Source organism: Morone saxatilis, unplaced genomic scaffold (assembly GCF_004916995.1).
Source record: "Morone saxatilis isolate NCDOM2014 unplaced genomic scaffold, NCSU_SB_2.0 Contig3, whole genome shotgun sequence".
In the NCBI taxonomy this organism is placed as follows: Eukaryota; Metazoa; Chordata; class Actinopteri; family Moronidae; genus Morone; species Morone saxatilis.
Genome location: NW_023339873.1, coordinates 17,636,254 through 17,649,416, shown reverse-complemented (window position 1 = coordinate 17,649,416; position 13,163 = coordinate 17,636,254).

Below are 13,163 nucleotides of genomic sequence, written 5' to 3'. Positions count from 1 at the left end.
TAATATTTGAAATAAGAAACCTGATTGTCACATTTTTGTTTTTAGTGTTTTAGGATGTGCATACAGTAGACTTAATATTCAACAGGAAGCAACATAAAGTGGATTGTGCTTTTTTTAAATAAACAGCATTTGTTTGTCCATGTGGAAGGCATTACGCAGATACTGTGTGTGTACAGTGGAACAATTGGTTCTCACAGTGTTTCTTTCTAATTTCTCTAAATGTGTCAGCTCATCGACAGTATCTACTACAGTAGGTGGGTTGTGTGTTATGTTTGGTGGCAGAGCCTGAAAAGACACCCATGTGTGTCTCTAATCTTACACGGGGGTTCTGGTTGTATGACCTCATGTTGTGCAGTACAAGAAAATGATCCCCTTAAACCATCAAAGGTCTAAGGAACTTTGTCGCTGAAGTTCAACATTTTGACTCTGTATTTTAGTTATTTTTTTATTTAAACAGTAAAAATATTAAAGTCAGATATCCTACGCCAGTGTATTGGTGCCTCGCCAGAAAAGGAAAAATGGATCAGTATCATATTATGAGGTGAAAAGTTTGTTATAACAAGATATTTTCACATTATTACATCATACAAACTTATCGCGTTATCACAAGAAGCATTTTTTGTTATAAAAATATACTGTTTATCTTGTTATAATGTAAAATGCTTAATGTGATAACTTATTGCTACACTTAGAATTTTATATTGATCCATTTTTCTTTTTCTGGTGTGGCAGCAATACACTTCTGTAACAGCCTACTGGGTGATATCAATCAAAAGTCAAAGTAAAGATCAAAATGTCCATATTCAGGAGTTTGTCACTGTTAGTTTTCACCTTTGTACCTTTATTCAGAGTGACTAAGAAAAAGTATTCAAAAACTGAACAGTTAAGACAAATAAAATCAGAATAACAAGTTTGTCCAAATTGCCAAAAACTCTTTTGACATGCTACAACTACAACGATCATTTCTATATATTATATGATGATAATTTCCAGGTTATTCCATAAAAATGAGATCCGAATACCCTGATAAAAAAGCTTTATTGTCCTCTACGTGCAGAATACAGGTTTGACACAAGGGGGCGGTATTACATTACATGTAATTCTTGAAACGCAGTCAAAATCCCAAAGACAAGGGCCAAACTTCATTACTAAACTTCTGTGTTTTGTCTTTCTACATGATCAGTTTTATATTATATCATTGTGTTTGTATAACTTAATCTGAGCAAGTTTTAAATGTCCAATTTGATTTTAATGACACTGTTCTGTTCTTGATTATTTTTATTGTGATTGCTGAACTGTTTTATATCTCGCTTAAAAGACCCATGGCCTTCACATTTTGTTTACTTAGTCTGACTTTACTTTTTTGTGTAAGATTGAAACCTATAAGAATCACTGTTCTTAACCACTAGCTCTCTTTCTAGATGCTGCGGCAACAAATTCAAAGAACACTAGAAAATTCTTTACTGCAATAAAACATACAACTTCTGACATTTTGTCAGTGAGTGACATTTCCTCCCTTGTCTGTCTGACCTCTGAACATGAACTTGCTCACCATCATCGAGCATGGCTTCCCTAGAGTGGAACGTCTGGAGCTCATCTCATCTCAAGTCTCCGAGGTATGCTATCAGACTCTGTGGTAGACGGCCGTGCAAGGAGCTGATACACAAACCAGATGTGAGAACCGTTTGCCAGATGTGGCTGCTCTGCTTTGCTTTGCTCCAGTTAGGGGAGTCAAAGTGGTCAACCATGACTGGCTTTACTGGGGAGGATCGCTTTCACAGCACGTCATTGGCCAAATCAAACAAAAACAGAGAGAGCTGAGAGAGACAGATTGGCTGGAAAGAAGGAGATGAGTAATTATGATTAATGCTGATTATCCTGAAGAGCCTTTAAAGGAGAGAAGAAGAAAAGATGTGAAATGAACTATTTATACCATATGTTCTCGTTACAAAATCATTTATTAAGTCTGTATGTGAAGAGGAAATTGTTTGTGTGATGTTTAGAATTGTGGAAGTGTGTATCTGGGCACTTCCACATTGAATTCACTGCTCAAATTTGGGTTTTCTGGCCCCCAGTGGTGAGAGTCTTCACAAACCTACAGTATTTGTGATATGACTGACTGATTCCGATACAGTGTATACACACCCAGTCATCCAGCTGTTACATATTTTGTCTTTCTAAACCCCTCAATGTACGGTGGGACATTCCCCAGTAAAAGAAAGTGAAGCAACAGCAGTTTGTTTGGAGTTAATCTACTGTAACCAGACTTGCATCTTGTAGAGCTCACGGAGGTCTGGAAAAATTCAAACACATATTTTGGTTAAAAGGACACAATGTTCTGTTACAAACCATTGGAATTACACTACGGAGAACTTGTTTGTAACTAACATGGCGTAAAAAAAATGGGTAATTTCAAGTCTTGTTGGAACTCTCTTTCTTCTATTGCATGGGAAAGACCACATTTACTGTTTATGTGTCACTAATCTATACTTTTATTTAGACAGTGGGCATATAATGAGAAAGGGGTTGTACATAGTAACAAACCCACAAAGAATTGTCACCTAACTCTACACTTGCCATCAGCTCTGTTTTAGCCTCTTTCAGGTAATTGTTTTGGTTTTACAGCCCTCAATTTGACTGTTTTGGTTCCCTCTCACCCCCACACTCCCTGTCAGTGGCCACAAACACGACTCCAAATAATTGCTATTAATGTTGCTCTGTGTCTGTCGTCTGTGTAAATAGTTTGCTAACATTAGCCATATCAACTATGACTATGTGATAATTAGTCAGTGTTGCATTTACACCTTTATTCTGCTGTTGCCAAGTGGCTAATCCAATAATGTATATCCCATGGAATATGGGATATACACAATTAGATTTCTTGCCAAAAGTAAGACGAGTATCAATACCACTCATTTAACTATAGACAAGACAGTGAGTAAGGGTGTTCCCAAAATATCAAACTATTCTTTTAAGGAAATACAAGTTTTTGTTTTTTTTCCCCTTAAAATATAATTAAAGCTGCACTAGGTAACTTTTATAGACATAATAATTTCAGAACGAGAATAGACACTTTGGGTTGCTTTCTTGAAGACAGCTGATAGTTGAGTCTCATTCCCAGTGTCTCTTATTTGACAAACTGGTAATGAAACTCAACAATGACTTATCTTTCTTGGCTCTGATTGGTTGTTTTTGTTCAGGCCTCTGGATTCTTGCAAAGGCATTAGGCGCACTAGTATGAGCCAGAGGAACCTAATAAATTCACAGATTATCTGTCTCATGTATTACTGCCAGGGTGTAGTGAAAGTTTCAGTAAATATAGCAAGAAGTTATTTTTTACAAAAGTTACCCGCTGCAGCTTTAATCATATTTTTTAGATAGAAGAATAGTAACAATATTCACCAACTTAGTGGGAGTTCTGGGAGAAGAGTGGGAAAAATAAATAGAAGAATGTCTGATGACTTTCTTAAAATAGGAATGGACATTGGAAGAAAACAATAGAAGGTGAGAAACAAGAAATAATAAAACTGCCAGATCTTTGCCAACAAAACCATCCAACAAAAACTTTAACAGAAAAAGCCAGGAGTACTCAGGAAACATGTAAAGAGGTGAAACCGTTGAAGTGAGAGTGGAAAAAGAGACAGGAGGAATCCAGAGGTGCTGAAAGAGAAAAAGCTGAAGAGAGGAGGGGAAAGAAAAGTCAGACAGCATCTAACTGGCTTCAGTTGCTTCCACTGCGAGCTGCCAGATGATGATTTTCCAGATGTTAGAGGTAGGGGAAGAAAAGGGAGGGCATGTGGAAAAAAAAAAAAAAGCAAAATTCTGAATTTTTTTAACTTCTCTTTTTATTTGTCTTCCTGTGAGTTTCCAACGTGCTAAGTGGCTGCACGCACTTCAACAAGGTGAGGGCCTCTGAGTGCTTTGATAGCCTCTATTAGCCTCACAGCACTCGCAGAAACAATAGATGTAGAAAAAAAAACTGATGGCTTGCTATAAACTCACTGAACTGCTTTCTTTCTCCTCCACCTCTCCCCTCTTTTTTACTTCTTCCTCCCACATCACTGATCGTTTTCTTTCCAGGGCGCATGAGAAATGATGTTTTTATGTGAGTGTGTGTGTGTGTGTGTCATGTGATTCCTTAGTACTAAGAGCCTGGCTCTCATTTTTCAATCCCCCTATGTGTGTGTGTGTGTGTGTGTGTGTGTGTGTTGAGAGGCAGAGGAGCAAGACTAAGGAGTCCCAGCTGTCTCCTTCCCAGCTGCCACGGCTTGACTCCTGATGAGAAAACTGGACACGGTGAAAGAATAGATAATCTGATGTGTGTTTTGTTGTATATTCACCTCAGTAACACCTCTGTTTGTATGTATGCCCACTTACTGCGATGTACCACGCAAGGTACAAATTAGTACAAATTCCAGGTACTTGTACTTTGCAAATCATATTTCCATTTTATGAAACTTTATATTTCTACTTCACTACATCTCAGAGGCAAATATTGTACTTTTTACTCCACTACAGCTTTAGTTACTTTTCAGATTTCAATTTGTCCTACCCTTCCTGTCCAGTGAAAACCATGCACTCCACATTTTGATTTTGAATGTTTGTGATAAACTGCAGGATTAAGTGTTCCTTTACGAGTTGATAAAATTGTCCCACTTCTTAAGCTAAATAAACTATTTTAAACCCTCTCGCATCAGCTGGAAAATTCATCATCACAAAGCTGAAAACGGGGCTGTTTTTCTGAGCTCACATAAAGTGGACATTTTAGAGGTACGTGGCTTCTCACAGGACAGCAATGCTACAAACATATGATAATCTTATATAATATGATGCAGTACATAAAGTAGTTAAAATTACCTAAACCGTCTGCAGTAGTAAAATGAAACATGCACATTAATGCAGCAGTAATGCAGACCGGTGTTCTGAGTACATTTGATACTTTAAGTACATTTTGTTGATAATACCTTGGACTTAAGTAAGGTTTTGAGTGCAGGGCTTTTCCTTGTAGAGTATTTTTACAGTGTGGTATTGATACTTTTACTTACAAGTTAAGGATCTGAATACTTCTTCACCACTGGCGTCACGTGTACATAATGTCTGTGTGTTTGTGTAACGGGGGCTTTCTTCAGATCCCTGCTCGGGACGGGCCAAGTTGAGGGTCTGTAAGCATTTATAGAGTCGTTATAATAAAAGAGTGGGTCACACCAAAAACTCAACAGCAGCTCTGGGATTTTCCAGCTCTCCACTCAGCCTGAGCCAAGACACTGTTTGGACAGAGAAGGCTGGAGATATTGAATGCCTTGTCTAGTGTTACGCAGGGGAATAGCCTAATCCAGACTGGGCCCATTCTTTCCCACATGAATGGTGTGTGTTTGTCTGTACTCAGTGTGTGTTTGTGTGCATGTGTGTGTGGATGTGTGTGTGTGTGTGCGTGGAGAAGGACCGGTAAGAGAACGAAGAAACAGACAACATCCTCCTGCTGTGCAGAGAGGGCCTGAAGAACAATAAAGCCTGGCGAGTGAAGGAAGCTCTCTGGCTGGAGGCCCGCGACTGGACAACGCTTAGCTTGTTTTGGGTCCTGAAACAAATAAATGACAGAGTTCCTCTTGGTTTCACCAGCTCGCACAACACTTCACAGACACACACACGCATATGAGAACATAAGGAAATGAACATGGTTTGTTTATAACCAAAGGAAAGCAGGAGGACAAAACAAATTCAAGCTGTATTCAATTTGCAACTTAAGCTTTGAGAGCGTGCAGAGACAGTTAAAGTTTAGAGCTTTATTACAGGATGACTCTTCACTTGCAGGTTAAATCCCATGAGGATTTTTCAATAAAAAAGCGGTCAAAACAAAAGATAATGGGCCTTCAAGCACTTTCTCAATTGAACTTGAGTTTGCATGTTTGTTATTGTTATAATACACTGCACAGGATGAGTCAGTTTTTCTATGCATGCAGCAAGTTAAAGGAGAGGTTCACACTTTTTCAAGTTTATCTTAAAATAATGCTCACATACCTATTGTGCATGAGTTTAAGGTCAGAACAATCATGCAACCTGTTCCATATTGTGCTAAAGCACTTCCAATGTCAGTGATGAGGAACAATATCCACAGTCCTCAACTGTGCAAACGTGTCTAAAGTTAATATGAGGCTTCAGCAGTCTGTTAACCTGTTTCCTTTCTGAGCTGCAGAGGCAGAACAGTTGCACAAAGAGTTGATTTCATATTAAAACTATCCCTAATATTACCCTCATGTAAGCTTAAACTGAACTTCAGAATGCATTTTTGCATAGACTGAAGATTTTGTCTCGTACACTGAAATCACATTAGGAAAAGAATCTCCTCATGATGGACAGAAAGAATCATTACAGCGACCAGCAACACTGTCAATGTATGTATGTACATGTGAGTATATTAAGACAGACTTAAAAAATATGAATTTATATTATTATAAGTTATTATTATTATTATTATAATTATTTAACTTATTATAAATTAGAAAACGAAATATATTAGACACAGTAAGTAACAACAGATACTGGGAAAGGGATCATGGGATCCTTTAAGGGCAGCTTATAATTTTTAGTTTGAAAAAACATAATAATAAAGGGGACTAAATATTATATGTCTGGCTCAGGCCAGTTTCATTTCTCTGTATGTTAATTTTTTATGTGGTAAAATTTAAAGGGAGCAGTATATGCCTGAAAGCAGGAATAATGTATCCATAAATCTACTGTAATAAATATGATTAGGAAAATAATGGTACTCTTAATTTCACCCGATTTGCATGAACTGGAACTTTGTGCAGTTTGGTGTAAAATGTAAAATTTGTGTACGTTAATGTCAGCATGCTAAATGTTATTTCATCAGTGTGTGCTTTGGTTGAGGTGATGAAAACGTGCAGGAAACATTTTAGGATTTCTATCTAGTTGTGACACCCCACTTGTTGTGTACAGAGAAGATTTTCTGTCATCGCACAAACTGCAGTTTGCAATTTGAACTGATGAAACATTTCTGTGTGTGTGTGTGAGCCAAACCTCTCTACTGTAGCTTGTCTGGCCACATCTCCAATTATGGCTAAATAAACTGTCCTGTGGCCTTACTGTACATGTAGCTACAGCACACACACACACGCACACACACACATACACACACTTGTATGAGCGTGTATTTGCACGTGTATTATTCACACAGACACACATATGAGTGTGTGTCACCCAGAAGTTTGTCAATGGGACTGTTCTTTAGAGGGGTGCAGTCATGGAGTCATGACGGTTATGACTCTCAGGCCTATTAGTGAGGTTTGTTTTCCTTCAGTTAAAAAATGTTTGGTGTGTGAGCTCTCCCTCTCTTTCTGTCTGCATCTACCCCTCCGCCCAACTTCCCATTCATGCCCGAGGCTTGGTTTTCTTCCCAGTAGTCCTCCAGGTTCTTTTCAGAGAGTGTTTCCAGCTTGCCACAGGTTAGACAGAAATAAACAGTAAGGCTCTCCAAGTTAAACAGCAACCTTGTCATACCATCTGAAAGCCCCTCTGCTTCCTTTTGGGCCGCCCACCACTCAAAGAATGTGTCTTCAGTTCTCTGAGAAATGACACAGTCTGCACACACAAGCAAACAAACCTGCTCGCATATAGAAACGAACATACAGATGTCAATTTCACACGCAAACACACTTGTAGAAGGTGTAACTCTTATGTGCACAAAAGAGACACACACACAGGCGAGCTCTCGCTGCGGTGATTTCCGTGACAGTCCTGAGTACACTGCGTCTATTGTTCGGAGGCTTTGTGGGTCCCAAAGAGAGCGGTGAAGTGTTTGCCCAAAGAGACTGAGATGGGGAGGCGGGGGGGCAGGGTAGATATCCATTTCTGCACACCAGTGAAACTACACTCATTCTCCTAACTGCTGCCACATGGTGAGGTCTCCTAATGGCATACAGTACAGCACAACCTGCACTGCCACACACACACACACACACACACACACACACACACACGTATGGACATCATTACATAAAGTTTTCATAGAGAGACGTTTTTCCTCCTGGCAGGTCACTCCTTCAGAAGCTCAAGGTTTCCACAGGTTTTAAATGTTAAGGAAGGATTTAGGTAAATCCTACTCTCTAAGTCATTAAATATTATGGTGGTGAACTCCCAATGACGTAAAGAAAAGCAATACTCATGCATTAATATAAGTATGTAAGTATTATTTTCCATCAGAATTTAATATTTCACATGTTAAGTCAGTTTTACCTGAGAAAACTTCCCAAGTGTGTGACATGGACTTGGTACACATGCAGATGAATGTGCTCAGTAAATGTAATTAATTTTTTTGTGCACAATGGGGAAAATTTGGCTTCCCGATGCTGCTGAGAAAAATTCACCAAAACCTTAGGAATCACTCCCAACACACCATGAATATCAACAGCAAATTTCAGTCTTGCCATTAGTTTCCAGCATAACAGATGTTAGGCTGAAACTGGTGCTAAGGGAAGATTCTCTGGGGTCTACAGAGACCAAAAACTAAAACTAAAAAGGAGTTGGATATTATTTTAAAGAGATAAGTCAATCAATAGGTTATTTTCTTTATAGACTAATGTAGATTGTAGGCAGGAGTACACAAGCTGCCATTACAGTGTTGCCACCTACTGTATACCACAGTCACAGACAGTATCATGGTCTTTAAGTCTGCTGCTTTATAATCAGAGGCTAGAAAGTAATGCTTGCTAGGTTTACAGCACTTGAACTTTCAGATGTGGAGGTTGGACAACGTACATGTTTTTTCTGTCATAACCCACATTATTTTTTTTCCAGATAACTTTCACATTTACATAGACTATTTTCATCTATTGGAAGCCTGCCAACAGTAATGAATCTGCGTGTCCAGAGGGGGGTCCTGGGACGGCACTGGCCACCTAAACACGACCCCGCTATCCCTACCTCTTTCAATCCACAGCGTCAGGCAGCAGTGGGCTTCGTTTTAAAGCTAAAGTGAAGATACTGGTATCATATGAAACTGGATGACCTAACGCATCCATTGCTACCAACCATGCTGTGCTAACATGTTGGGAAGGAACTAAATAATTCCAAATTTTGCTGATGGAAAACCTGGATTCCCACAAGTCTCCCCTTTGCAGACATGCCAACTGTATGCTAATCCCATGCAGTTTTGGGGCAAAACCCATGCAGTTTTATTTTTGTGTTATTTTTGCCTAGTGTATTTGAGTATTCCTGCATACTGGGGTCCATAAACAGTTTTCTTCTTTGTTATTGGCCTGGAAATCATACATGGCTCATTATTTTCTATCAGTATAATAAATGACTTCATGCTGGTTAGTTATGTTTAGTGTCAGTCTGCTGTAGTGCCATTTACAATCTGTTACATGTCATCTTCTCTCTGCAGTGTAGAACATAAACTTAACAGGATAAATGTTTTCATCTGACTGTGTGGTTGCTATATAGTTATACTACCAGAGGAAAGTTTTGTAGTGGAATTTTTGGTATTGTTTCAACTACCATCTTCCATAAATTAAGCATTGTGGTTGAAAGTCAGTCTTCTTTTGTCATAAAATTGGCCAATTTGTGTTTGTTTGGACTGTGGGAAGTTATTCTGTTTGACTCCCCTCGCCAAGCTGAGAAGTTCTGCTTTATCTGGAGATTAAAACCATGATTTGTGTTCCAGGAAGGACCGGAAATTTAGTTTTGACTTACCCAAACAGCATTTGTATTGAATATGTAGAGGATGCCGTCAACAAACCCCCCTTTTTGCTGTACAACAGTTTGTTGATACATTTCATAAAGCCGCTGGAAAATCACATTAAAGATGTTTTTAATCTCTTTCCTCTTTTCTTGAGGTAACATTGCTTTTTAAATGCTTTTTCACTGGTAAATTAATATGTGGGCGGTAGTTTTTCTATGGCTGAAATTCAAACCCTGGTTATGAGTGGGAGTGATAACAGTGATAACACTAAATGACGCATATTTCCTGCCCTTTAGTTCAAATTAATTTAAAGGTTTGGGTATAACTGAAAGGACATGAAAAACTGGTGCAACTTACTGTAAAAGAAGATTGTACATCAGTATTTTCAGTATGGCTCTGCTTATTCATAACAGTTTTGTTATGAATAAAGCAAAAAAGAGCACCCACCCAAGAACCACAGTAACTTTGTCTGGTAGTAAATCTAACTGTTCAAGACTGGAATGACAACTCTACATTATTGGGGTTTTCTTCAGATGAACTATAATGGTATTGTATATGGTTCAACAATGTACTTTTGACCTATCCTAATGAAAGAGCTACTTGTTTGTCTGGACTCTAATTAGTTACACTGGAAACCATAATTCTTAAGTAACCACAAAAACACAGAAGACAAAGAGGCCAGCTAATAAGAATTTAGCTTGCGTGCCAATTAGAGTCTGGAGTTTCAGGTTATTTGAGGCTATGAGGAGCAGTAGAAGTGAGTCAGAGGGCGATCTGAGTCATAGCTTTAATATGATGAATGCTGGCAGACTGAGAGATCTCTATTTACACTTATCTTGATACAGTCAGTGGCGGTTGGATGAACTGTGTGTGAAATTTTCAAATTGCTTGTGAAAAAACTCTTTGTGGACATTTCAGCTGTAAATGAAGCTGAAAAACAAGCTGAGGTTCAATATGTGAAAGTGTCGCTTTCATCGACATCATAAAGACGGTGCAGCAGTAGGAGGCAGACACTGGTATGCTCCTTTATCACACAATGTTTGATTTACCAAACCACATTTAGCTCAAAGGAATACTGTGACATTTTGGGAAATATGCTTATTTTCTTTCTCGCCAAGAATTTGAGAGGGATTAATACCACTCTGATGTCTGTACGGCAAGCTATAGTTAGCAGCTTTGTGAATTAGCAAATTGTAGTTTTTACACTTTGGTTTTTGTTTGAATTAAACTAATATGGGCTTTACAACTGCTGATAGGCCAAACTATTTTTACCTTTAGTCGGAGCCAGAATTGCTGTTTCCACCTGTTTCCAGCTTTAGTGCCAAGCAGGCTGCTGGCTGTAGTTTCATATTCATCATACAGACATAAGAGTGGTATCCATCTTCTTATCTGTCTCTTGGCAAGAAAGTGGATGAGCATAATTCCCCAAATGTCGAATATAAGGTTCAAACTCACTGCTGTCACAAGGTGGCAGAGAATAAGGAAGCATTCGTGGCTTTGCCTTGAGCAACAATCATTTTGAGTGTTACTGGCCTTGGAAAAAGTAGAAAAAACCAAAAGTAAACTTAAGGTCCACTTACTAGCTTCTTTCAGTGTTCACTGTCTTCATCAGCTGATGGAGTTTGCTCAGTTATCATTAAGGTGGTTAAGCTGTCATCATGTGACAATGGACAGTCAGATGATAAACCCTGTTAATTCAAGGATTGTCTTTGATGGTCTTAAAATCATGAGATATGCTGCTGATTTTATAGCCCATAAAAATGCTCTCTGCATTCGCTTATGCAAAAGAAAAACATATGAAAGAAGAAAATGATCCTGTACATATATAATCAATAGATGTTTTGCCAAATCTGTCTGCATGCTGAGTCTTTGTATTGTTATGAACGCAACTTGATTTGGAATTTATGAATGCTTTGGTCTTTGTTGTTTTTTGTTGATTGGGGGATGTTGGATGATGATTTTTCCACTGGACAGTATCACAGGCGAAGGATGTTTACAGTGCTGTATGTTGTTAAAGTGCCCTGCAGAATTCCTTCTGCCAGCAACATCTTTCAGCGTGGTTGCACCACTCATATTCATATGCGCTTGAAAACACAGTTGCTGCGTTTCAAGTCAAACCTTTGGGTCGGAGACAGCAAGCCAAGAGACCAGGAGAGTGGCATTAATCAGACACAGATGACCTGGCTTGCCTCGTGTGATCACTGCATCCAAGAAGGAAAGAAGGTTTTTTCTTTTGACATTTGAAAGTCAGAAGTGAAGAGTGAAAACGGTTGGTACACGCAGGGAAAGACTTAAAGGTTTAGATCAAAGCTAACATCCTCACTATGGTTGCCAGGTCTTCCTCTATTGCCAGTTTTTCATACTTCTGTCATTCCATCCCATCCTTCCTGGTTCCCTATCAATTTTACAAGACGAAAGAGACGATGGTGCAGAGCAGAAAAGGACATGACTTGAGGTAATAGGACAGTGTGCCAGGGGTGGAGAGATGTCTAGCTTATCAGCTGAGCCCAGGGGTTACACAGTACAGTTGGTGTGGAGGAAAAACGGGGATGCGGCAGGACAGATATAGAACAAGGTTAAAGGAGGACATGTTGTGGATGCTCTCAGGCCGTTCTCTCCCCTCCTCCAACGTTTAACCTAATTCTTTCTCTCAGGTCCGTCAGGCCTCATTGCCACTACATGCTGGAACAAGGAGAGTGATTCAGTGCCGCGAAAGGGAAACTTGTGAATTATTGCCAAAGATATCAGTCTTCAGACAGGGTGTGGCCTTTTTACTTTGCCTGTTTCCCCTTCATACTACTGGTGTAACTCTCAAACCTCTGACCTGGATCTTTAATGCTCACTCTCTATGCACCCTTAAAACCTCACTGCAATGTCACACCAACATTTACACAAGTTGCTTTTAACAGTGATTAAACACTGACGGGAGGAGAAAATAAATGTCACAGGGACTGAATGTCAGATTATCTCTATATATATTCTGAAATGATTATCATGGCAGCACAAAGACTACAAATGAAGTTCAATTAATACTACAGCTCATAACTGCGACCTTGAGCAAGGTTAGATGACAGTTGTGTTCTGTTTGTGATCAAAGAGTCAAGCAGCATATTTAGATACCACGACAAAGAAACATGTCACTTACATAGGGTACACAATTTCATAGGCCTGATCACTTTTTATTAGCTGATGAGTAAACAAATTAAGTGTTCAAATTTCATTTCGGTCTGTGGCTGTCATTTATGCTCCACTATGTTCAGCAATTAGACGCTAACATTGTCTGTCTGTTGTCTGCTAACGTACAATAATTTTATCAATACTTTTTTCTAAACAGCTGCTTGTTCTGGGTGGAAACAGAGAAAGAACAGTGACAGTGGACCACTAAAAACACTTAAATGCCCCATAGAGCTGAGGGGAATTGCAGAGTTGGGTGGTTATTCTTTTTAGGTTTTTTACTAGGAGT